We start from the raw sequence: 8701 nt of genomic DNA, 5'->3' as shown, positions 1-8701 counted from the left end.
ATACTTGGTATTGTTGTGTTCCAGTTTGAAGGGTGAGTGAGCTAGTGTAACTACAGGCACAAAGGATATCTTAGTTCCCAAGTTTGGTGACGCATTGGCGAAGTAAGGGATGGTTAATATTTCTAACAGCGCTAATGTCTATAGGTGTTTATTTGTATTTATGTTTTTTTATATATATATATATATATATATATATATATATATATATATATATATATATATATATATATATATATATATATATAAACATAAATACAAAAATAATCTACACATAAAATTAAAACATACATCTGCGGTGGTACTCTTTAAGTTTCTATGTAATATTATAGACCAGACGTGTGCGTTTTATTTATGTAAAATATCATATAATCTGATATTGATCTCAGCAATTATATATTATATAATGTCTGGGTTTTTACATACAGACATTAAAGTTGAAAATTGAAAAATCCATTAGCTGGGCGAACCCCGGTGGGGCTGACCTTCGCTGACAAACTGGTTTTCTCAATTTTATTAACCACTACCCGTGCGGACTTCGCACCGATACAATTATCCATAATATTTTTTTTATTAAGAGATACAATTTTATATTATAATACACAAGCAAACAATAAAATAAATTATTACACGACCAATGTCTTTAATTCAGATTTATCTTTCAAGCATATTATCTTGATTACTAATTGAAAATATAATTAAAAAACACGGCTATTGCGAAGCTTGTTTAAAATTATAGATGACTTGGTGTGCATCACCGTCACGGTACCACCCACTTATCCGACATTCTTCTGACAAACAGTAAATAAATACTTGGTATTGTTGAGTTCCACTTTGAACGGCGACTGTGCCTTTGTATCATAAAGGACATTGCATTTTAGTTCCCAACATTTTTGGATTCTTGGATTTTCAGGTACGGAAAATATTTCTTACAGTACCAATGACTATGGCTGGTGATGACAACTTATCACCAGATGACTGAATTGGCAGAATGTATTTTGTTGATTGATTTTTTTAATATTACAACTCGATATTCATTCTACCACTATTTTCCTTCTCCATGGACAATCCCCCGTGTTTTGATACCTGAGGCTTTCCGTTTAATTAATGCAGGGGTTTTAAAGATTACATCATAAACTGTAGCATAAATGTTATTATGTCTTGTATATATAATTTGATACACGTCATTATGTAATAATTACTACATAATCATGTCTGTTATTGTTGATACGACTCATATATATGTTTATTATATACTGGTTTTAAATAAACAGCTAATTCTAATTGATTTTAGTCTTAATGTACTATGTTTTTATTTGATATTTTTTTTTTAATAAAGGGGCATGTTTGGTACTTATATAGTCCGATGCTTTAAGCATTTTGATGTACCGAATATCGCAGTTTCAAGGCTATGAAAGTAATATTAAATTTCCATGTGCTTGGTGGTGAAGGAAAATTGTGAGAAGGAAAGTTGTGCTACATGTGTTTCCAATTATCAGAAATGGAGCAGTGAACTGGAACTAACTCTCAAATTAAGAATTGGCAAATGCGATTAGTGGAGGGTGCTCTTTTTTTACTTTAAAAAGGTGTCGCGCTTCAGTTAACGGCATATGCCTATTGAAGAATGGCTTTTTTGAAATGGAATTCTTCATACGAGTGAATTTATTTGCAAGTGCATACACATTTTTTAGGGCAGTACTAGTTAAATAAAAAAATACCAAGGTTTGTTATTTACTTGGCCTCGAGGCTTATAGGCACCTGTATTACCTTTAGGCACCTGGAAATATTTTTTTTATTTCAAAGGCACCAATATATAAATATCTATCGTATCAACTCCAACCGCTTCAGAATAACATAACGGACGCGAGACTGACGCGTGCCACGCGCTGGAAAGCCCACAGATCATAATCTTTAACACAGTCACAATATTCTTTCTGAAGCAATAAGCTAATGGATAAATTGGGTAAACCCACCTCAAGCTGATTATATCATTGGTATTAATTATTATTTCTTAAATAGGTACATATAAATGATTGTAACGGTTTATTATAGTATTTATAGCCTGACATAATTAACTATTTTCTGGGCTATGCCATTGGGGTTTTTAGGAAATGTACATATATTTAGCTAGTACGCTTAAATACCTCAACTTACGCGTCAGTTGGGCAAATTATGAGTTAGTCAGTGTAAATGCAAACATAAGAGCAGCAGGAGTTACTTTTGCTCGAATAATTGGTAATCATTGAAGTTCATCACACATCACATACATCACATCATCAGAACATATTCGTCCACTGCTGGACATAGGCCTGACCAACAGCACGCCACTATGGTCTTTCTTCGGCAACTCGCATCCAGCTCCTGCCAGCCGTCTTGCGCAAATCGTCACTCCACCGTGCCTGATCACGTCCTACACTACGTTTGCCGAGACGCGGTCTCCACTCTAGAACACGTTTTCCCCAACATTCATCATCATCACACATCACACACATATTGTGAAAATTTTAATTTTCTGACACAATGATTTGGTAACCTAGGTAGATTATGTTCAGGTATATTATGTTCAGGTATACTATACCTGAGACTATATTTTTATAATTGATTTTTAATACGTTTTAACTGATGGCTAGTGAAGTGACTAGTAGTATAATATATTTTTTTTTTATATATTTCGAACCTTAACATTTGCATAATTGCATCATAAAAAACCGCATGTTTTCTTGGTATTTAATGCATGTTTTTTTTTTACTTAAACTGCAAACTCATGCTCTCATTAGTCACAGTCTTATTATCAGTTGGATGATATGAGAGGGCTATTTAATGCTCGATCTTAAATATAAAAATTGACATCGGTATATCCAGACGAAATTCGTATACCGATCACAATAAAAATTGTCATAAATTCCTATTGCCGTTCGTAATCGTTCCGTTCTCGAATAAGTAGTGCAAAAAGCTTTTTTAAAAGTATAACACCTCTACTTATTGCCTCCACTAGTGACAGGAGGACTAGTTCTTTTTTTGCTCAAAGGATCGGAACTGCAATTCAAGGGAGAAATGCCGCTAGGATTCTTGCCACCATTCCATGCAGTCATGATTAATACAGTAAGTATTTTTAATTTTTATCTGTGTATATTTAAAGACTTAATGTTAATAAGTCCTATATATAATATCCTGTATACGTAAATATAATATTTTTTTATCAATGAAAAATAGTAACTACTGACTTTGAACTTTTAACGCTTCAAAGATTAAATTAAAAAGGTCTAATTGAATCGAGTACATATTGATTTTAATTTTGGATGTTTTACTAAAATATTTTTAGTAAGACCTTTTACTGGTGATGGTATTAGCTATTAATTAGTTTTGCTTATTGCGTATTAACGACAGTGTTTGTTTTTGATTGTATTTGGTATAATTTACAAATTATTTATTTACAATTTATCAGTACTAGGGAATTTCTCCTTCGCATTTTAGCACAGAGAACATTACTTGTAATTAAAAGAACAGCTTACAGCTTACAGCGCCAATATCGGATCTTAGAATGTTTATAATGTATCGTCTCAATAAAACAAATTTAATATGTGTATAGGAACAAATTTGGTCAGAACTTAAAGATCGGACGCACCTAACATTATGTTTTGCATCAATCAATAAAATCATTATTGAAAATAATATTTAAACTGTTTTACTTTATCTTAAGAGCCGAGATGGCCCAGTGGTTAGAACGCGTGCATCTTAACCGATGATTTCGGGTTCAAACCCAGGCAAGCACCACTGAATTTTCATGTGCTTAATTTGTGTTTATAATTCATCTCGTGCTCGGCGGTGAAGGAAAAAATCGTGAGGAAACCTGCATGTGTCTAATTTCAACGAAATTCTGCCACATGTGTATTCCACCAACCCGCATTGGAGCAGCGTGGTGGAATATGCTCCAAACCTTCTCCTCAAAGGGAGAGGCCTTTAGCCCAGCAGTGGGAAAATTAACAGGCTGCTAATGCTTAAAAAAAAACAAACTTTATCTTGCTATGGCTAAGCTGATTCCAAAAAAGATGATCATTTGTAAGATATCACATTATTTTTATTTTTTTTAGTCTGGTTTTGAAGGAGTATTTTTTTTATTTAGATACAATGTTTTTATTTCTACTCATCTTGGTAAATCATGACTGTTTACGATGTTATATTAAATATGGGTGTGTCATTCTTAACGCGTTCATAAATTCATCATTTATGCACCAGTGTGATTACATGTTACATCTTAAATCCAATGGTGTAGTAGCACTTTGATAGTGTATAGCGCGATATATTTCAGTGATTATTTATACATATTTGAATATATATAAATATATATATATATATATTAGTATACTATGTGACATGTTTGCATGCCTGCCTTTCAAAATTAAATTCATAACAACATTAATATTAGGAATGTACGTTTAATGAAGTTTGCCTTCAAACGTAAGACGTAATAGGTAAGTTTATCTACGGAAACAAAAATTTTAGTCGCATTTACGTTTTATTTTTTTTTAATAATGTAATAAATTATATACTGAATTACGATTCGTTATTTAACAATAATCAGTCAGTTAAATCATATTTCCGAAACGCGACTGGTCTCCACGATCAGACCCTGACCTTATAGTGTACCGCGAATTTTAAAAACCAGTTCTGCAAGTATCGCTCTTCTTTTTTGAGCAAAACCTCTCGTGGGTCATCGCGTGAACATTGTAAGACGCAGATTTAAATTCTATTTTATTTTTAAGACATAATCGCTTAGTGCCCAAAACAATCCCGTCGCTCCGAAAACTATTATCATCGTTACATATTATAAAACGAAGTCGCTTACCGCTGTCTGTCTCTATGTATGCTTAGATCTTTAAATTTATACAACGGATTTTGATGCGGTTTTTTTTTTAATTGATAGATTGATTCAAGAGGAAGGTTTATATGTATAATACATGCACAATATAGTACAGAAACACTGTTCACTCGGTGAACGTTGTAAGACATTCTGTAGTATATTTAGTATCAGTATTGTATCCGTGCGAAGCCGGGGCGAGTCGCTAGTGTATTAATATATAAAGAAGATAAAATAACGCTTTGTATATATTGTTAATTTTATAGCTATTTACTTTTATGGTTTAAAATAAAGAATATTTCTATTTCATTTAATCAAAATATCTTATTTTTTATGTGTAAGTCCTCGTACTTTTTGGTAGAGTTTTGTGCAATTCCTGGGTCCTACCGCCGTACTTAAAGCGTATGCTAGCACCAAGCAGCAATACTTAGTATTGTTGTGTTCGGGTTTGAAGTGTGAGTGAGCCAGTGTAACTGCAGGCACAGGGACATAACATCTTAGTTTCAAAGGCTAGTGGCGTATTGTTGATTTAAAGACTGTTTAATATTTCGTACAACGCCAATTTCTATAGGCAGTGGTGATCACTTACCATCAGGTGGCCCATTTGCCCCCCCCCCCCCCGCTATCCTTATGCAATTTTTTTTTTCAATAATACGTTTCCTTATGAAATGGGCCACCAGATGGTAAGCGAAGTGATCACTTATGCTCATCGAAAGGGCAGTTAATAATGACCATTCTTTTCACCCTGATTATGCTACCAACCATGGCAATTAATACTATGGCCATTGTGCTTGTAATAACCATGGCTATCTTACTCTTATAATTGTAACACACATTGTTTTGTTTTGTTAACAATAGAAACTCCAAGCAATTCTTTGTATTGACAAAGTATGCTGTACAGCGGTAGATAAAATTATGAGTGGGTACCCAAACGCGCACGCACAGGCCCCAGTGAGACACAATGATGACGTCATATAAATCGTGGACAGCTATGAAATGGCTTATTTCTATTAATAAATATTAAAAAAAAAATGTTATGGTATCGCACCGTGTAAATAAAAATAAAAATAAAAGTTGATATATAAAAGTGAGTTTCAGATCAAGGTATACTGTAATAATTGACTTAAATTTGACTTCTAACAATCTCTTGCTTTGATAAGATGATTTTTACTATAAGTATTTAAAACGGGATATTTACCATGTTTTTTTTTTTATTTTTATGGTGTCTCGGGAAAAAGACATTCGTAGATAATGTCGAAATATCGAGCTCCACCAAATAAAAATATAACACATGGTAAATATCCCGTTTTAAGTACTTGTAGTAATAAAAATAACCACGTTAATTTAAAATCTTATAAAGATGATTTTTGAACTAAAATTAGAGGTATATTTTTGTATATTTACTATTTACTAGGTAGGGCTTTTGCAAGCTCATATCAGTTAGCTACCCATATTACCAACCATTCATCAGGTAAGATAGCTTTTTGTTCTTCTGTAAAGTTAGTATATTCATATTATGCTTTATATAATATTGTATAATTCTAATTCCCATGTTTAAAGATTATTTTTTCTTTGTACATAAATGAAGGTAAAAACACACGCAAATCTGAGTACGCACACAATAATGCAAGAATTCTGGTATATTAAAATAAATAAAAATAGATTTTAATAGATCTTTTGGTAAAACATAACGATGCAACTAATTGTAAATGGAAGTATGGTAAATTTACATAATATAAAAATCATGATTGGATTGCATTATAGATGGTCGTGCCGGTCGAATAAAAACTTTTTAAAAAAATCGCTCAAATAAATAATTATTTTTAAAAATAATTATTCATTATTTTTTATATATTATTATTTATTATGGATTATTTATATATTATTTTAAAATGAAAAAAAAGTCAGTGTAGGCCACGTCTTCCAAGAAGACGACAAGCTCGAAGTCCAGCAAAGATCTGATGTTCAGTAAAACTATAAAAACGCCAAAATTTATAAAAGTAAAATGTAAAAAAAAGGCACGGGCAACTGTGAGCCCGTGGATGTTGTAAATAAAATAATAAAAAAAATAATAACTGACTTGCTCTACTACTCTACTTGTCAGAGATTGCTTGTCAAACAATGAACAATGCTCTAATTAATTGCATGGTCCATAGCGTATATTCCAAGAAAACATGGTATATACATGACGTTAATTATAAAGGTCAATTAAACAAAGAAAAGATAGTGTAGTTTATTTTATTGTTACAATCCAAGTATATTATATATTTTTAATATTTCTATTGAATTTACACAGACAGAAGCCCGTGCTCTTGTTTAAATTAAGTAATTTTTTTTTTGATTACTTACATTGCAAGCATTAATTCGAATTGTCAATATGGATGTAGTTGTTTTATGGGGAGCTTCACTGTGCAAATTTACTGCTTTGACTCCAGTAAGCGTTTCCATTACGGTCAAGTCTCTACCACTTGACGAAAATATTTTTTTATTTTTTTAGGCGACATAAATATTCTGTATGAGTTAAAAAAATCGTACACATTCTCGGCTAAGTCTTGATTTTACATCTGTAATGGTACTTTTCTTAAGGTTAAGGTTACATATTTCTTGTATATGAAAGAAATACTTAAGCACATAATATCACGCAAATACATTATACTACATCGTGAGCCCACTGCAAGGCCCAAGAGCACACGAGAATAAGGTCCTCGTAGAGAAGCTCCTTTTTTCCTTTCCTTAATATGTTTTTTTCCAATGTTGCCCATTGGGAGCCTCACGCACGAGTATACGGCTACGGCTTTGCCTCTGGGTACATGCCCATATGGTAAAGATGATACTGTTTAAACTAGTAAAACAACGAATAAATGTTAAGAAATATATATTAGATTGTTGGTGGTAGGGCTTTGTGCAAGCCCGTCTGGGTAGGTACCACTCACTCATCAGATATTCTACCGTCAAACAGCAATATTCAGTATTGTGATGCTCTGGTTTGAAGGGTGAGTGAGCCAGTATAACTACAGGCACAAGGGACGCAACATCTTAGCTCCCAAGGCTGGTAGAGCATTGGTAATGCAAGAAATGGTTAATATTTCTTACAGTGCCATTGGCGGGCGGTGGTGACCACTTACCATCAGGTGGCCCATTTGGTCGTCCGCCTAAGGACATCATAAAAAAAATTAGAAGTCAATGTTCTTTAAAATGAAAACTAACGGAGTTTGTACCTACATTTTTTTTTATAAATATTGTGTTTTCAGTAAATACAATCTTTATATAAGCGAAATACCATTGTTTGTTACATGATGCGAAGTCCAAAATTATAAATCCAACTGACTTGAAGTTTAGCATAGATATTCCATTCGCCACGTAGAAGTTTCAAGAGAAATAATCATTCAAAATTATAACTTCAAGGCGGGTCGGGGAGACTATTTAGTATATAATATCCCGGGAAATTAAAATACAGTGGACACATTGATGAAATTATCACTAAAATATTGCGCACAAATATGCAAGAATCATTTCAACTACAAATAAAAAAATAGATATATTTAACTAGTAAGACTTAGTACAAGTACTTTTGACAAAATACAAACGTAACAATAACAACATTACAATTACAACGATTAAATGATTTGTTGAAAAACAAAAAACATAAACATTTTTGGCAATCCAGACGTTGACGTCAGTCTTCTTTAAAAAAGATAAAATGTAACGAGCTTAAACACGTCGGAGATATTAGGATTTTATCACATGACTGGTCAAGGTTAGTTTTTTGTTTCCCAAGGCCGAGGTCGGTGTAGCTCGTAACTAGTTGTAATATCCACTTCCTAACAGGTCAATTGGATTTGCGTA

At 32.6% G+C, this 8701-nt stretch overlaps 1 long non-coding RNA gene across 1 annotated transcript in view; it reads left to right on the top strand.

The window, feature by feature from the left end:
• Positions 1 to 331: 331 nt before the first annotated feature.
• LOC125065856 overlaps positions 332 to 8701 on the top strand; it is a 31631-nt gene continuing 23261 nt past the window's right edge. The window contains exons 1-2 of the long non-coding RNA XR_007119644.1: positions 332 to 342; positions 5198 to 5202. This is a non-coding gene — a long non-coding RNA (uncharacterized LOC125065856). The remainder of the gene's footprint in view (positions 343 to 5197; positions 5203 to 8701) is intronic.

This window comes from Vanessa atalanta, chromosome 8, assembly GCF_905147765.1.
Source record: "Vanessa atalanta chromosome 8, ilVanAtal1.2, whole genome shotgun sequence".
In the NCBI taxonomy this organism is placed as follows: Eukaryota; Metazoa; Arthropoda; class Insecta; order Lepidoptera; family Nymphalidae; genus Vanessa; species Vanessa atalanta.
The sequence above is the reverse complement of the archived record's forward strand: the minus strand, read 5'-3'. Positions and strand labels throughout refer to the sequence as shown.